The sequence below is a fragment of the Tamandua tetradactyla genome, chromosome 10 (assembly GCF_023851605.1).
Source record: "Tamandua tetradactyla isolate mTamTet1 chromosome 10, mTamTet1.pri, whole genome shotgun sequence".
Classification (NCBI taxonomy): Eukaryota; Metazoa; Chordata; class Mammalia; order Pilosa; family Myrmecophagidae; genus Tamandua; species Tamandua tetradactyla.
Window position 1 is genome coordinate 819839 of NC_135336.1, and position 19043 is coordinate 838881.

Consider the following 19043-nt stretch of genomic DNA (forward strand, 5'->3'; position numbering starts at 1 on the left):
AAACTCACACAGTTCTTTTGGAGTATAACGTACCTCCTCATGTGTGATACTTTGTACCTCACCTTTAGGGGCCTGTTGGGACTTTAGTCTAGTTATAGGTCTAGAAGAAATGAGGGGTGGTGGGGGTGGGTCATGAAAAGAATCAGAAATATCTTCCAAGCCATTTGCTTCAGGGCTTTCATTTGCAGTTTCATCTGGTGAAACAGGATTAATAACTCTAGGGCTAATCCCTTCAGGAGGAAGTTGGGTGGCCAATTCCTCAAGGCAGGCTGGAGGTGGGGCAGCTATGTCCTCAGGGCAGACTATTACAGGGTTATCTAAAGAAGGCTCAGCATGGTCTAGGGTTTCAACCTCACCCCCAACATCATTATCAATCCATATGTCACCATCCCATTTTTCAGGGTCCCACTCCTTTCCAATCAATGCCCTCACTTTAACGGCAGACACCATGCAAGACTGAGATTTCAGTTTACGTTGTAAAGTTGCTACTCTAACAATAAGATTCTGAGTCTGATTTTCAGAGATCTCAAGTCTACAGCTACAGGAAATAAAATTTTCCTTCAGGATACTCATAGAAACCTCTACATCTTTCAGACGGCACTTAAGCTTCTTGTTTGAAGCCTTAAGCCCATCCCTTTCACCCTTTAATGTAGACAGTGTATCTAACAACAACCAACCAACATCTCTATAACTCTTATTTCTACAAAACTCTGTAAAGGTTCAAAAACATTATCCCCCAGAGTCTGGCTTCGTATAAGCGAAGCATTAGGAGAATCGAATAATGATATTTTGACTATCTCCTTTGCCAACTCAGTCCATGGATTGGGAGTATCATTCTGATTACGGGAATCAGAGTCCTTGGTGTCTCTGAGCCCAGTCAGAGTAGAAAACCATTCATAAAAACCCATTTTTAAGATTCTGTTCCTTAAGAACCACTCCTGGTACCAAGATGTATTAGTTAGGGTTCTCTAGAGAAACAGAATCAACAGGGAACACTTGCAAATATAAAATTTATGAAAGTGTCTCACGTGACTGTAGAAACGCAGAGTCCAAAATCCACAGGGCAGGCTCCGAAGCCGATGACTCCAATGGATGGCCTGGATGAACTCCACAGGAGAGGCTCACCAGCCAAAGCAGGAATGCAGTCTGTCTTCTCTGAGTCCTCCTTAAAAGGCTTCCCATGATTGGATTTAGCATCACTAATTGCAGACACTCCCCTTTGGCTGATTACAAATGGAATCAGCTGTGGATGTAGCTGACGTGATCATGACCTAATCCTATGAAATGTCCTCATTGCAACAGACAGGCCAGCGCTTGCCCAATCAGATGAACAGGTACCACAACTTGGCCAAGTTGACACCTGTCCCTAACCATGACACCATCTTTAAGGAAAGACAAAAAATTACAGATCCAATAAGAGCAGCATACCCCAACACACAATAGATCCAAATAGACATACTCCACATTTACTAATCAGACTGTCAAATGTCAAAGACAAAGGGAGTATTTTGAAAGCAACAAGAGAAAAGCAATCCATGACATACAAGGGAAGCTCAATAAGACTATATGTGGGATTCTCAGCAGAAACCAGAGGCAAGAAGGGTGTGGTATATTTAAGATTATAAAAGAGAAAAACTGCCAAACAGGAATTCTATACCAAGCAAAACTGTCCTTCAAAAATGAGGGGAAAATTAAAAATGTTTTCAGATAATCACTGAGAGAATTTGTGACTAAGAGACTGGTTCTGTAAGAAACAGTAAAGGGAGCTGCGGGTAGAGAAAAAAGGCAGGAGAGGGATGTATGGAGAAGAGTGTAGAAATGGAGACTACCAATAAAAGTAAAGAGAGAAAAAAAGATTAGGTATGACATATAAAATCCAAAAGACAAAACGGTAGAAGTACTGCCTTTACAGTAATAAAACTGAATGCTAATGGATTAAATCCCCCAATCAAAAGACACAGACTAGCAGAATGGATTAAAAGATAGGACCCTTCTATAAGCTGTGTACAGGAAACTCATGTTAGACCTAAGGCTAAAAATAGGTTGAAAAAAAATTGGTTGAATGTGCAAGGGTGGGAAAAGATATTTCATGCAAATAACAATCAAAAAAGAACAGAGTGGCTATACTAATATCTGACAAACTAAACTTCAAAACAATAAAATTAAAAGAGACAAAGGACATTATGTATCAATAAAAGGAACAATTCAACGAGAAGACATAACAATCATAAATATTTATGTGCTGAGCCAGAGTGCTCCAAAATACATGATGCAAACACTAACAGAACTGAAAGGAGAAACAGACACCTCTGCCAAAATAGTTGGAGACTTAAATACCCTGCTTTCAACAATGGATAGGACATCTGGACAGAGGATCAATAAGGAAACAGAGACTTTGAATAATAATACAATAAATGAACAAGACTTAACAGATGGGTACAGAACATTATACCCTACAACAGCAGGACATAAATTTTCTCAAGTGCTCATGGATCATTCTCAAGGATAGACCATATGCTGGGTCACAAAGCAAGTCTCAATAAATTTTAAAAGACTGAAATCATACAAAATACTTTCACGGATGATAATGGAATAAAGTTGGCAATCAATAACAAGCAGAGGATCAGAAAATTCACAAATATCTGATGGCTAAACAACACACTCTTATACAACCTGTGGGTTAAGGAAGAAATTATAAGAAGTATCAGTAAATATCTCGAGGCAAATGAAAATGGAAACACAAGATACCAAAATTTAGGGGATGCATCGATAAATCCCAGAGTGATTTGAACAGTGAATAAAAAAGTATTTGCAAAGACCCCTTGGGGGAAGGCAAGAATGGGGGAAAACTCAACCTCCCCAAGTGGAGAATTCTTGGTATTCTCACAAGCAGTGGGGATAACCAAAGCAATAGGGGGAGCCCTCAATCTGGGGGTTTATTCATACGAAACTTATTCCCGCAAAGGATAGGCTAAGCCTACTAAAATTAGACATAAGAGTCACCCCCAAAGAACTTTTTTTGTTGCTCAGATGCGGCCTGTCTCTCTCAGCCAACACGACAAACTTACTGCCCTCCCCTCCTCTACGTGGGACATGACTCCAAGGGGTGTGGACACCCGGCAACATGGGACAGAAAGCTTAGAATGAGCTGGAACTCAGAATCAAGGGATTGAGAAAATCTTCTTGACCAAAAGGGGAAAGAGCGAAATGAGACAAAATAAAGTGTCAATGGCTGAGAGATTCCAAACAGAATCAAGAGGTTATCCTGAGGGTTATTCTTATACATTATAGAAATGTCACCTTTTTAGTCAGGGTATAATGGAGAGGCTGGAGGGGAACTGCCTGAAAATGTAGAGCTGTGTTCCAGTAGCCATGTTTCTTGAAGATGACTGTATAATGATATAGCTTTCGCAATGTGACTGTGTGATTGTGAAAACCTTGTGTCTGATGCTCCTTTTATCTACCTTATCGACAAATGAGTAAAAAACTGTGCTGGTTTGAAAGGAAGTATGCCACCTAAGAAAAGCCATGCTTTAATATAAATCCCATTTCATAAAGGTAGACTAATCTCTATCCAATACTGTATATTTGAAACTGTAATGAGATCATCTCCCTGGTTGATGTGATTTAGTCAAGAGTGGTTGTTAAACTGGATTAAGGGATGACATGTCTCCACCCATTTGGGTGGGTCTTGATTAGTTTCTGAAGTCCTATAAAAGAGGAAACATTTTGGAGAATGAGAGATTCAGAGAGAGCAGCAGCAGCACCAAGAAGCAGAGTCCACCAGCCAGTGACCTTTGGAGATAAAGAAGGAAAATGCCTCCTGGGGAGCTTCATGAAACCAGAAGCCAGGAGAGAAAGCTAGCAGATGATGCCGTATTTGCCATGTGCCCTTCCAGCCGACAGAGAAGCCCTGACTGTGTTCACCATGTGCTTTCTCACTTGAGAGAGAGACCCTGAACTTCATCGGCCTTCTTGAACCAAGGTATCTTTTCCTGGATGCCTTTGATTGGACATTTCTATAGACTTGTTTTAATTGGGACATTTTCTCAGCCTTAGAACTGTAAACCAGCAGCTAATTAAATTCCCCTTGTTAAAAGCCATTCTGGTATATTGCATTCTGGCAGCTAGTGAACTAGAACAAAAACATATGGATTAAAAGTAAATAAATAATAGGGGAAACAAATGCTAAAATAAATTTAGTAAATTGAAATGCTAGTGGTCAATGAAAGGAAGGGTTAAGAGGATGGTATGTATTCATTTTTTTCTGTTTCTTTTTATTTCTTTTTCTGAATTGATGCAAATATCTAAGAAAAGATCATGATGATGAATGTACAACTATGTGATGATACTGTGAGTTATTGATGATATATCAAGAATGGAATGATCATATGGTAAGAATGTTTGTGTCTGTAGGTTGTTATGTTGAATAATAATAAAAAAATAAAAAGGATAATCAATAAATTTAAAACTAAAACAAAAATTTTAGGGGATGCAGCAAAGACAGTACTAAGAGGGAGATTTATTACTTTAAATGCCTATATTAAAAAAGAAGACCAAAAATCAAGGAATTAACTGTTTACTTGGAAGAATTAGAGAAAAAACAGCAAAGCACCCCCAAAACAAACGAAAAGAAAGAAATAAAAGATTAGAGCAGAAATAAATGACACCAGAAGGAAATACAGAAGATAAAGACAAGGATGGTATATATTTACCAAAGTCTAGAGTGGACTATTATGGTGATTAAATGTACAAATATAAGAAAAGTTTTACATGAAGGAGAACAAATAAAGGTCAACACTGCAAAGTGTTGAAAATGGAATGGTATAAGGAAAAAATACAATCAATGCAAACTAGAGTCTATATTTAATAATAACACTGTAATACGCTTCCACTGAATGTAACAAAAGCAAAAACACAAAAGCTAAATGTCAATAAGTAGGGGATATGAGGGAGGGGTATAAGATTCTTTCCAGAAGAAATGGAAATGTTCTCATACACATTTTGGTGGTGAAGCCATGGCTATTTGATTATACGGGGAACCATTGACTTTTTAATCTAGGTTGAACTGTATGGTGTGTGAATAAAACTGTTTAAAAATGAACAGAGATACAAGTGCTGGAGAAAACACAGGCAGAGAGATGTACCCATACACTGTTAGCTGAGAATTAGAGTGTTACAGCCCCTCTGGGGAGCAGGGTGGTGGCTCCACTGGAGCCTGTGTTCTCAACAGGAATGGACATTTGCACTGTGTTTAGAGAGCAGTGTGTGATCTGCAATGGACAGAGGTGGCCTATGGGTACATCGACTGATGAAAAGAAGTGCGAACTATAGTTTGTGCATACAACTGCAAGAAGGAATGAAGCTGTGAGGCAGGTTACAGGAAGGAATGAAGGTATGAGGCATGCAAGTAGGTGAATGAACCTTGAGGACATTTGTATGTTGAGTGATGTTCTAGTTTGCTAGCTGCCAGAATGCAATATACCAGAAACTGAATGGCTTTTAAAAGGGGTGATTTAATGAGTTGCTAGTTTACAGTTCTAAGGCCGAGAAAATGTCCCCATTACAACAAGTCTATAGTAATGTCCAGTCCAAGGCATCCAGGGAAAGATACCTTGGTTCAAGAAGGCCGATGAAGTTCAGGGTTTCTCTCTCATCTGGAAAGGCACATGGTGAACACGGTCAGGGCTCCTCTCTCAGCTGGAAGGGCACATGGCAAATACAGCATCATCTGTTAGCTTTCTCTCCTGGCTTCCTATTTCATGAAGCTCCCCGGGAGGCACTTTCCTTCTTCAACTCCAAAGGTTGCTGGCTCGTGGACTCTGCATCGTGGTGCTGCAGCATTCTCTGCTCTCTCTGAGTCTCTCTTCCTCCAAAATGTTTCCTCTTTTATAGGACTTCAGAAACTAATCAAGACCCACTCAGATGGGTGGAGACATGTCATCCCCTAATCCAGTTTAACAACCGTTCTTAACTAAATCTCATCAACCAGGGAGATGATCCCATCACAGTCCCAAATACACAGCATTGAATAGAGACTATTCTACCTTTAAGAAATGGGATCCATATTAAAACATGGCTTTTCTTAGGGGGCATACTTCCCTTCAAACCAGCACAAGTGACTAAGCCAGAAAGAAAAGACAAATGTAATGCTTCACTAATACAGATAAACTATAATGTACAAACAGAAATGAATTTCAGAGCATAGGTTATCAGGTGAAGGCCTACTGTAAAGGTTTCTAGATGATAGGCTCTTACAACAGTTACAACTATTCCTGAGTTTCTGCTATTATTTCTAAATTCTGAGATGCTGTGCTCTTTGTGTATAACCTGTTCACTCCCTGGAATTCTGGGCATCTGTGTGACACTTGCAAACCAGAGCTAGAATTCTGCAGTGAAAGTCCAGCATTACCCCATATAGCAACTGCTAAAAACAATAAAAAAGTGATCAGACATTATTTGAACACCAAAATTATACAGAACCTTGAATAGGGAGTAAGATTCTCCTGGTTTGTACAGGTTGGTGTGATGCCCTAATATATCCCAGGGCAATCTGGGCAAAAGATAAAAAGTATCTGCAAAGTTCCATTGAAGGACTGATGAAAAGGTGAAAACATTAAACTTCCCCACCTGGGGAAGACCTGATATTCTCATCAGCATTAGCGACTGTCAAGTTGATGGGCCAGGCCTTCTATCTGGGGCTCGACCTAATGAAAGTTATTCCTGCAAAGCTAAGCCTATTTATGATTATGCCAAGAGTCATCATCACAGATATTCATCTCTTGCTCATTTGTAGCTTTCTGTCTAAACCAACTCTGCAGGTGAACTCACTGCCCTCCCGCCTACATGGGACATGACTCCCAGAGGTGTAAATCTCTTTTGCAATGTGAGACATGATTCCCAGGAATGAGCCTGAACCTGGAGTCATGGGATTGAGAAAGCTTTCATGACCAAAAGAGGGAAGAGAAATGAAACAAAATTTCAGTGGCTGAGAGATTTCAAATGGTCTTAGGAGTTCATTCTGGGGGTTACTCTTATGCAGTATATAGATATCCCTATTCAGTTTTTGGTGTATTGGTGTACATAGAGGGAAATACATGATACTGTTTAACTATAATCCAGCAGCCTTGATACCTGAAGATGACTGTATAATTAATTATATAGTTTTTAAGTGTGACCTTGTGATTGTGAAAACCTTGTGACCGACACTCTCTTTATCCAGTGTATGGACAAATGAGTGAGAAAAGGACAAAAAAATAAATGATGGGGGTGGTGGAGGGTATGGGATGCTTTGGATGTTCTTTCTTACTATTTTTTTCCTACTTTTATTTTTATCTTTGGAGTAATAAAAATTTTCCAAAATCAATTGTAATGAATGCACAGCTATATAATGATACTGTGAACAACAGACTGTACACTTTGGATGATTATACTGGTATGGGAATACATAATATCTGTAACTAAAATTGCATTAAAAAAACAATATCTAACTACATGCTTTCTACAGGAGATGCACATTACATTTAAACACACATATAGATTAAAAGTAAAAGGCTGGAATAGGATATAACCACTGAAAAATAGTAACCATAAAAGAATCTAATTAAAGTAGACAAAATTGACTTTAGCAGAACAACTGACTAGAAACAAAGAGGGACATACGATAATGATAAAATCTCAATGCATCAAGAAGATGTAACAATTATAAATGATTAAAGCAATTTGCCTAAATGTATGTGGAGATGCCTAAAATATTGGAAGCAAAAACTGACAATTAAAAGAGGGAACAGACATGTCAACAAGTTATACTGAAGACTGCAGTAATCATCTCTCAGTAACTGATAGAACAATTTGAACAAAAGCAGTGAGGGAGAAGATGGCGGCTTAGTAAGACGCACGGGTCTTAGTTCCTCCTCCAGAAAAGCAACTAAAGAAACAGAAACAATACGAAACAGCTCCCGGAGCCACGACAGAGACCAAAAAGACATCGTACCCCATTCTGGAACGGCTGAACGGGCAGGGAGAATCCGCCGTGGTGAGATACCCGAGGGGTGCGCGTTTTCCCGGCTGGGGCGGCTGGTGACTAGGGTCCCCTCCACGCATGTGGCTCCCCGGTCTGACTGGGAACGTTGGATAGCGGGGCCCTCCCGCCACGCCTGGCGTCTCGGGCCAGCTGGGCAATTTGGACCGGCAATCCCCCAAGCCGCGGCGGCCAGCGACCCCCCCTCCACGCACGGTTTCCCGGGCCGACTGTGAGATTCGGATTGGCTAGTTAAAGGAGCCACAGCATCTTTTACTGGTGGGCCCCGCAGACAGACAAGTGCCACGAGCGCCACCTACTGGGCAGGAAAAGAAAAACAGAGCCCAGAGATTTCACAGAAAAACCTTTCAACCAGCCGGGTCCCACACCCAGGGAAATCTGATCAAATGCCCAGACACCAGCAGAAAATAATGGATGACGCTCGGAAAATTGAAGATATGGCCCAGTCAAAGGAACAAACCAATAGTTCAAATGAGATACAGGAGCTGAGACAACTAATGCTGAATATACGAAGAGAAATGGAAAAACTCTTCAAAAACCAAATCAATAAATTGAGGGAGGACATGAAGAAGACATGGGCTGAACAAAAAGAAGAAATAGAAAATCTGAAAAAACAAATCACAGAACTTATGGGAGTGAAGGACAAAGAAGAAAAAATGGAAAAAACAATGGATACCTACAATGGTAGATCTAAAGAGACAGAAGATACAATTAGTGAACTGGAGGATGGAACATCTGAATTCCAAAAAGAAACAGAAACTATCGGGAAAAGAATGGAAAAACTTGAGCAGGGGATCAGGGAACCGAATGACAATATGAAGCGCACAAATATACGTGTTGTGGGTGTCCCAGAAGGAGAAGAGAAGGGAAAAGGAGGAGAAAAACTAATGGAAGAAATTATCACTGAAAATTTCCCAACTCTTATGAAAGACCTAAATTTACAGATCCAAGAAGTGCAGCGCACCCCAAAGAGAATAGACCCAAATAGGCGTTCTCCAAGACACTTACTAGTTAGAATGTCAGAGGTCAAAGAGAAAGAGAGGATCTTGAAAGCAGCAAGAGAAAAACAATCTGTCACATACAAGGGAAACCCAATAAGACTATGTGTAGATTTCTCAGCAGAAACCATGGAAGCTAGAAGACAGTGGGATGATATATTTAAATTACTAAAAGAGAAAAACTGCCAACCAAGACTTCTATATCCAGCAAAATTGTCCTTCAAAAATGAAGGAGAAATTAAAACATTTATAGACAAAAAGTCACTGAGAGAATTTGTGACTAAGAGACCAGCTCTGCAAGAAATACTAAAGGGAGCACTAGAGTCAGATACGAAAAGACAGAAGAGAGAGGTACGGAGTAAAGTGTAGAAAGAAGGAAAATCAGATATGATATATATAATACAAAAGCCAAAATGGTAGAGGAAAATATTATCCAAACAGTAATAACACTAAAAGTTAATGGACTGAATTTCCCAATCAAAAGACATAGAATGGCAGAATGGATTACGACCCAGCAATACCACTGCTAGGTATCTACTCAAAGGACTTAAGGGCAAAGACACAGACGGACATTAGCACACCAGTGTTTATAGCAGCGTTATCTACAATAGCAAAGAGATGGAAACAGCCAAAATGTCCATCAACAGACGAGTGGCTAAACAAACTGTGGCGTATACCTACGATGGAATATTATGCAGCTTTAAGACAGACTAAACTTATGAAGCATGTAATAACATGGATGGACCTAGAGAACATTATGCTGAGTGAGTCTAGCCAAAAACTAAAGGACAAATACTGTATGGTCCCACTGATGTGAACCGACATTCGAGAATCAGCTTGGAATATATCATTGGTAACAGAGACCAGCAGGAGTTAGAAACAGGGTAAGATAATGGGTAATTGGAGCTGAAGGGATACAGACTGTGCAACAGGACTAGATACAAAAACTCAAAAATGGACAGCACAATAATACCTAAGTGTAATGTAACTATGTTGGAACACTGAATGAAGCTGTACCTGAAATATAGTTTTTTGTTTGTTTGTTTGTTTGTATCTTTTGTTTTTGTTTTTTTCTTTTTCCTTTTTATATATATATATATTTTTATTAGTATTATTATTTTAATTCTCTTCTCTATATTAACATCCTATATCTTTTTCTGATGTTTTGCTAGTTCTTTTCCTAAATCAATGCAAATGTACTAAGAAATGACGATCATACACCTATGTGATGATACTAAGAATTACTGAGTGCATGTGTAGAATGGAATGATTCCTAAATGTTGTGTTAATTTCGTTTCTTTTTTTTTTGATTAATAAAAAATAAAAATAAAAAAAAATTCATATGAAACCGAAAAAAAAAAAAAAGCAGTGAGAATATGGAAGAGCTGAACATCACTATCAACCAACTTATTATGACATACATAGAATACTACATCTAACAATACAGAATGCATATTCTTTTCAAGTACTCATGAAAATTCTCCAGGATGGACCATACGCTAGAATATAAAACAAGTACACTTTAAAATATTGAAATCATATACAGTATGTTTTTCAACCAAAGGAAATTTAACTTCAAATCAAATATTGAAAGAAAATTAACAGATTAAACGTAAGTAACATAAGATACTATATCACAAGAAAACTAGAAATTAACTTGAATGAAACTGAAACTATCCATTTATTTTATGGGATGCATATAAAGCAGTTCTAAGAGGAAAATATATAGTTTCAAATGCTTATATTAAACATGAAGATTAACTAAAACCAACTAAATTACCACCTCAAAAATTAAAAAAAAATCAAATCCAACATAAAATAAATACTTGATGATCAGAGCATAAATCAGGGAAACGGAAAAGAGAAAAACTAATGAAAATAGAAGTTGGTAAAAACAGACAAACACTTAGCTAAAACAGTCAAATAATAAAGAGAAGGCACAAAAGAAGAAAATCAGGAATTAAAGAAAGAACATTATTAAAGACCCCATAACAATGAAAATGAGTTGAAAGAAATAATATTAACAATTTCTAGCATAAAAGTAAACAATTCAGATAAAATGGATAAAATTTCTAGATAAACATAAATTACCAAAACTGATTCAAAGAAAAGAAAATCAGAACAGACCTATATTGAATAAAGAAATTGAATTACAACCTGGAACACTTCCCACAAAGAAAAGCCTAGGCTCAGACAACTTCACTAGTGAATTCTACCTAACATTTAAAGAATACCAACCCTACACAAACTTTTCCAGGAAGGATACTTCCTAATTATTTTGAGGTCAGCATCACCCTGATACCAAAGCCAAAGAAAAAAAACTAGAAGAAAACTAGCAACCAATATCCTACATTAAGATGTCTATCTATTAAAAAGCCCATAAAAAAATATTAGCAAACTGAACATGGCAACATAGAGAAATGATCACCTGCCATGAATGACTGGATTTATCACAGGAATGCAGGATTGGTTTAACATCAGAAAATTAATTAATGTAATAAACCAAATTAATAGGGGAAAAAAACAAATGATTACCTCAATAAATGCAAAAATATAATACTTCTTAATAAAAACTCTCACGTTTTTAAGAGGTAAAAGTGTTCTTATTCCCAAACAACATGATTATCAATGTGAAAAATCTTATGAATGTATGAAAAAAGATATCTGAACTAATAAGCCCAGAATACAATAACAATATATAAAAAGCAGTTGTATTTCAACATGTAAGTCATGTAAAATCCAAATATGAAATTAAGAAAATAATTCCATTCACAATAGCATGCAGCATAATAAAATACTTAGGAATAAGTTTAAGAACATGCATGTAAGATCTACACACTTAAACCTACAAGATATTGCTAGGAGAACTTTAAGAGCTAAGTAAATGGAGAAATATATCATGGAAACTCTATAGTGTTAAAAATGACCTATAGGTCCAACACAATCTCTATCAAAATTTCAGTAGACTTTTTTGGGAGAAGGTAAACTAATTTAAAAGTTTTATTTGGCATGCTATATAATTATTATTTGGACATTTATTTAAATATGTCTATGGATAAGCTAATTAACAGTAGGTGGTTAAGACTTTCATTTGTTAAATGTAAAAATATTTGTATCTTCATATTTTCCTGAAATCAGAAAAACGTTTAGTAACACAGGTCATTACTATAACAATGTAGATATTTGTAATAAATTTCTACTTGATATTTTCAGAACATTCACAGTTTTGACGGCTTATCAAGTGGTATTTAAGTTAGTGTTTAATATTCAGAACTTAAGAACTCTGCTACATGAATTTGTACATTTTTTCCTTGTTGCCTTAATTTTAAATTGGTTTGTGAAACTTACTGCGCAGACACAGGTTTTACAATGATTGTACGGATACTTTATTTAAATATGCCTATAGCTAAACTAAGATATCCATTTTTGGTGGTTCTGAGTGTACTGTTTATTTCTTTTTTTAATTAAAAAATTATTTGGGAACCCAAAGGACTTAAAAAGCCCAAACAATTGCAAAAAAGAAGAACACAGAGGATTCTCATTACTCAATTTTAATAATTAACTGGCAGAATTCTCACTTGCCATATGGGAGACCTGGGTTTGATTCCAAGACCATGCACCACGAGGGGAAAAAACTGACTCTTTTAAAAAGAATAAACACAAAAATAACAAATATAAACAATAAATAAATAATAAATCTAACTACATTGGTGTAAAGACAAACACAAAGACCAAAAGAACACAAAGTAGAGCCATTTCTCTGTCTATTGGATGGTTCCCCAAGCGGGAGTCATTTTCAGGCTTCCACCTGCTTTCTCCCTTTTGCTCTCCCACCTACCTTCTCCCTGCTTCCTTACCTCAATAAATCTGTTAATCTTTAAAATAAAAGAATACAATGTCCAAAAAGAAACATACCAATTTATAGTCAATTCAAAGAAAATTCAAAAATCAATTCAATTAAAAGGTAATTCAAATGGAAAAGGATAGCTTTTTCTAATGCAACTATCTGAAAGCAACATGAAAAGATGAATTTAGACCCTTATCCCAATTAACACAGAAAAGTTAACTCAAAGAGAATCATACATCTAAATGTAAGTGCTTATGCTCTAACACATCAAGAAGAAAACAGAAGAAAATATTTGTGATCATAGGATAGGCAAGTATTTCTTACACGTGATACTAAAATTGATCCATAAAAGAAAAACCGAGACTGAACTTTATTCTACAAAAGAAACCATAAGAAAATGAAAAGACAAGTACAGAACGGGGAAAAATCTGTAAAACATGAACCTGTAAAGAACTTGTATCCATAAAAAGAACTCTTAAAATGCAATAAAGACAGAAACCTCAATTTTAAAATTCTTTTAGCAAAAAGACTCTAATCGACACTGTACGGAGGATATACAAATGGCTGATAAGCACATAAAATGATCCTTAACATGTTGGTCATTAGAGAAATGCAAATTAAAACTATTATGTGACATCACTACATACTCACAAAATGATATAATAAAAAAGACTGACAATATACCAAGTGTTAATGAAGTTATAGAGAAACTGGCAGCCTCATAAATTGCTGGTAGAAATCTAAAATGGTATAGCAACTTTGGGAAATAGTTTGGCAGTTTACTAAGGTGTTAAATATATACTGACCATAAAATCTACCAATTTTATTCCTTAATAGCCATCTAACAGAAATGAAAACATATATCCACACAAAGGCTTGTACATTAATGTTTATATTAGTGCTACTTATAATAACCAAAATATGAAATTATTCAAGAACTGATCATTTCTTTTCAGCAATGAAAAGAAATAACTACAGATATATGCAAGTGTGAATAAACCTTCAAAACATTATGCCAAGTGAAAAAAAACCCCACAAAAGTCTCTATATTATATGATCTCATTCATAAGAAATTTCTAGAAAAGGCAAAATTACAGGCAGAAAAATCAGCATTTGCAAGGAAATTAGGGTTAGAGTAGGTCTGAATGCTAACATGCACAGAGAACTAACTATATTGATAGATGTTTCTAAAATCAGTGATGGCTGTATAGCTATACAAGTTTACTAAAATTCACTGGAGCTACACACAAAACAATGGGTGGCTTTCATGGTATACATATTATAACAGAGCTGTTTTTGAAAAGAGATACACACATAGAATAAAAAAATAAGCAGTGCCAGGAAAACTACTCAATTAATGGATAAAGGATTCTACGAACTGGTTTATACATAAAATGTTACACCCTACTGTTATCAACTAAAGTGAGAACTTACTTGAAGACCACGAATTCCTAGGAAAAATCTTTACCTGAGACTCATGAACTCTTTCTGAAATTAGAAAATTTTATATGCATATCCAAATATGTATCTTCCTCAGATTTCAAAAGAAATCTATGTCCTTGGTGAATATCTTAACTTTCTCTTTATGATTTCTTCAACCCATTGTTTGAGAAGATTTCAGTACACGTGAAAACCTCCTCTACTGAACTTTTTCTCCTCTCATAGGAAAAATGAAAAAAACAAGGTTACAATAACAGCAAGAGTTCAAAGGATTATATATGTTGGCTTTAAATATGTAATGCACCAAAATTAATTGCTATTAAGTTTGTTTCTCTGAAATAAAAAGACTGAACTAAGAGTCATCAGGTCTCTTCTATACCTTTGTGTTCTACATTGCTAGTTGCCAGAATGCAATATACCAGAAACAGAATGGCTTTTAAAAAGGGGAATTTAATACATTGCTAGTTTACAGTTCTAAGGCCGAGAAAATGTCCCAATTAAAGCAAGTCTATAGAAATGTCCAATCTAAGGCATCCATGGAAAGATACCTTGGTTCAAGAAGGCCAATGAAGTTCAGAGTCTCTCTCTCAAGTGAGAAGGCACATGGAATCATTTGCTAGCTTTCTCTCCTGGCTTCCTTTCATGAAACTCCCTGGGAAGTGTTTTCCTTCATCTCCAAAGCGCTGGCTGATGGACTCTCTGCTTCTCTTGGCTATGTGGTTCTTCTCTGCTCTCTCTGAATCACTCTCATTATCCAAAATGTTTCTTCTTTCACAGAACTTCAGAAACTAATCAAGACCCACCCAAATGGGAGGAGATACACCTCCAGCTAATCCAGTTTAACAACCACTCTTGACTAAATCACATCTCTAGGGAGATTATCTAATAACAGTTTCAAATATACAGTACTGAATAGGGATGAGAAGAAACGGCTGCCTTTACAAAATGGGATTAGGATTAAACATGGCTTTTCTAGGGTACATACATCCTTTCAAACCAGCACACTTTGCTTTAGGAAGAAACTAGCTTCCGACTTCAGCACTTTCTGAAAAGAGGAGGACCAGTGAGCAATTACTTCTACTTCATTGCCCAGACAAGGATGGCAGAGGACCATAACACATTTGAGCTTGTGAAATGATCCAATCAAGGCTATTCTACAATTGGCTGAGACCATCAGGATGCCATGCAATCCAAACGTCACTCCTCTAACTTTCCCTGTGAAGAGAAAAACTAGGACTTACACAGCTAAGCCAAGGTATAGAAGGAACTGATAGCCATAAAGTAACCAAGTAAGTCCAAACTATTCTAAAAGAAAAATTATTCTGAGACTCATGAAATATATAAAATCTATGAGTAATAATGGGCAGGGTACCATTTTTACCTATTTCTTTATTCTATGACCTTCCTTACTCTTTAGATGCCCACTTTTATGAGTATCTAAAATAGCTATCCAAAAAAAAGTATGGGAGAAATAAAAGATGTTGTAAATCATTCAAAATCAACCTACGAAAGACTGCAAAATAACATCCAAGTTCAAAAGTGCACTCTCCAATTTTAAAATGTTCCAGTTCCTCACAAACAGATTAACCACCTGAAGATCCTGTTAAAATACAGATTCTAATTCAGTAGGTCTGGGGTGGGGCCTAGGAGTATGCTTATCAAGTTCCCAGGTAATTCCAAAGTATCTGGTCCAAGGACCATACTTTACATAGTAATACTCTAGAATCACTGTCTTTTTTTACATTTTGAGAGAAAGGATACCTATCAAAATTTTTGTAATATATGTGTATTATCAATATATGTGCATTTATTTATAATTTAGATATATGCACTACTATAGTAATATATAAAGTAATTAAAAATAATACAAAAAACCTACACTTATAGTCAAGATGGAGTAACAGCCATTACCCACCCACCTAAAACAACTATAAAAAAACAAAACGTATGAAACAATAACTTTGAACTCAAGGACAGTAATCCCAGAGAGGGAAAACATCAAGGTAATCCCAGATTACTGGGTTTCCATAAACTGACCAAACAATAGTGAGTCCAAGTAACACCAAGGCAGTTAGCATGTAGGGAAAAACACCAGGAAGGGGAGAAGTGCATAAAGTTCTGAATATCTGCCAAACATTCCCCTGAGTCTTCAGGTAAGTACTGATTAGGAAATAAGTGTTAGGAAACTATCTGGGATTAGGGAAAAGTCACCCAAAAGAAGGAGAGATAAAAATGACCAAATATGACACAGGGTTGGGACTAATTTGGGTTCCCAGCAGTCACAGTGGAAACCTCATAATAAAGACAACTCTGGATAGAATGACAAAAAGGGTATTCATAAAGTAATGATAAAGTACGTTGATTTTGAATGATTTACAACATCTTTTATTTCTCCCATACTTTTTTTTGGATAGCTATTTTAGATACTCATAAAAGTGGGCATCTAAAGAGTAAGGAAGGTCATTCCTTACTCTAGACTAAACTAAATGCTGCTCTGGTTCCACCTTAAAAAAAAATCATGAAACCAAGACTTGAAAAAATTAAAATTTTTCCACATCACTCAACTAGAAAAAATCTCAAAAATGTTTATAGGAATGCAAAAAAATCCAGCACCCAAAGACTCAGGTCTTTGACAACAGAGGATCCCAGGATTGAGCCTGGCCCTGGCACCATGGGATTGACGATGTCTTCTGGACTAAAAGGGGGAAAGAAGTGCAACAAAATAAGGTAATCAGTGGTTAACAGAGTTCAAATGGAATCAAGAGGCTATTCTAGAGGCTACTCCTAAGCAAGCTTCAGCTATACTGCTAATTGTCATGGTTTGCCACAGCCTAACTAACATCATTCCCCTCAAGTCCAGAGAATACCTACGGTTCTAACTGAGACTCTACGAAAGTTTCATGTACTAAATTCTTTTTCCTGAAACCTATAACCTCCACAAAGATGGAGGTTAGGACTTAGGCCAGAGGTAAAGGACTTAGGCCAAATAAGTCCTGAAACCAGAGGGACAGCCTCTACGAGAGTATGAATTAATTCCATCTCCCTATTTTATAATGTTGATATTCCTTTTAAACAAAATGAAAAAGTTAGAATGGGTATAACCCAAAGACCCCTATAGATTAGGAGTAGGCTCAAAGAAGAAGGAATTAAAACAGAGAAGATAGGATTTAAAAAGAGTATGACTGCTGAATCACTATAATATTTCTTTTAGCTTCCAGTATTCTGGAACAACTAGAAGGGAAAACCTGTCAATGTGGAATCATAATCCATACCAAACTTTCAAATCTGTTCTGTAACTACTTATTAAAATGTACTTTGAAAATTGCTTTTTCGGGGGCATATGTTATATTTCACAATAAAAAACGTTAAAAAAAAATTCCAGCACCCAAAAAGTTAAAATTTACAATGGCAGGCATCCAGTAAAAAATTACCAAGCATGCAAAGGAAGAAAATAACCTATAATGAAAAAGGAAAAAATAGAAACAGACCAAGAAATGATACAGATTAAAAGTTACTATAACTGGAGACTTCCGGAGAAGATGGCGGCTTAGTAAGACGCGCGGGTCTTAGTTCCTCCTCCAGAAAAGCAACTAAAGAAACAGAAACAATACGAAACAGTTCCCGGAGGCATGACAGAGACCAAAAAGACATCGTACCCCATTCTGGAACGGCTGAACGGGCAGGGAGAATCCACTGCGGTGAGATACCCGAGGGGCGCGCGTTTTCCCGGCCGGGGCGGCTGGCGACTGGGGTCCCCTCCACGCACGTGGCTCCCCGGTCTGACTGGAAACGTTGGATGGCGGGGCCCTCCCGCCACGCTTGGCGTCTCGGGCCAGCTGGGCAATTTGGACCGGCAATCCCCCAAGCCGCGGCGGCCGGCGACCCCACCCCCCCACGCGCAGTTTCCCGGGCCGACTGTGAGATTCGGATTGGCAAGTTAAAGGAGCCACAGCACCTTTTACTGGCGGGACCCGCAGACAGACGAGTGCCATGAGCGCCACCTACTGGGCAGGAAAAGAAAAACAGAGCCCAGAGATTTCACAGAAAAACCTTTCAACCAGCCGGGTCCCACACCCAGGGAAATCTGATCAAATGCCCAGACACCAGCAGAAAATAATGGATGACGCTCGGAAAATTGAAGATATGGCCCAGTCAAAGGAACAAACCAATAGTTCAAATGAGATACAGGAGCTGAGACAACTAATGCTGAATATACGAACAGAAATGGAAAAACTCTTCAAAAACCAAATCAATAAATTGAGGGAGGACATGAAGAAGACATGGGCTGAACAAAAAGAAGAAATAGAAAATCTGAAAAAACAAATCACAGAACTTATGGGAGTGAAGGACAAAGAAGAAAAAATGGAAAAAACAATGGATACCTACAATGGTAGATCTAAAGAGACAGAAGATACAATTAGTGAACTGGAGGATGGAACATCTGAATTCCAAAAAGAAACAGAAACTATCGGGAAAAGAATGGAAAAACTTGAGCAGGGGATCAGGGAACTGAATGACAATATGAAGCGCACAAATATACGTGTTGTGGGTGTCCCAGAAGGAGAAGAGAAGGGAAAAGGAGGAGAAAAACTAATGGAAGAAATTATCACTGAAAATTTCCCAACTCTTATGAAAGACCTAAATTTACAGATCCAAGAAGTGCAGCGCACCCCAAAGAGAATAGACCCAAATAGGCGTTCTCCAAGACACTTACTAG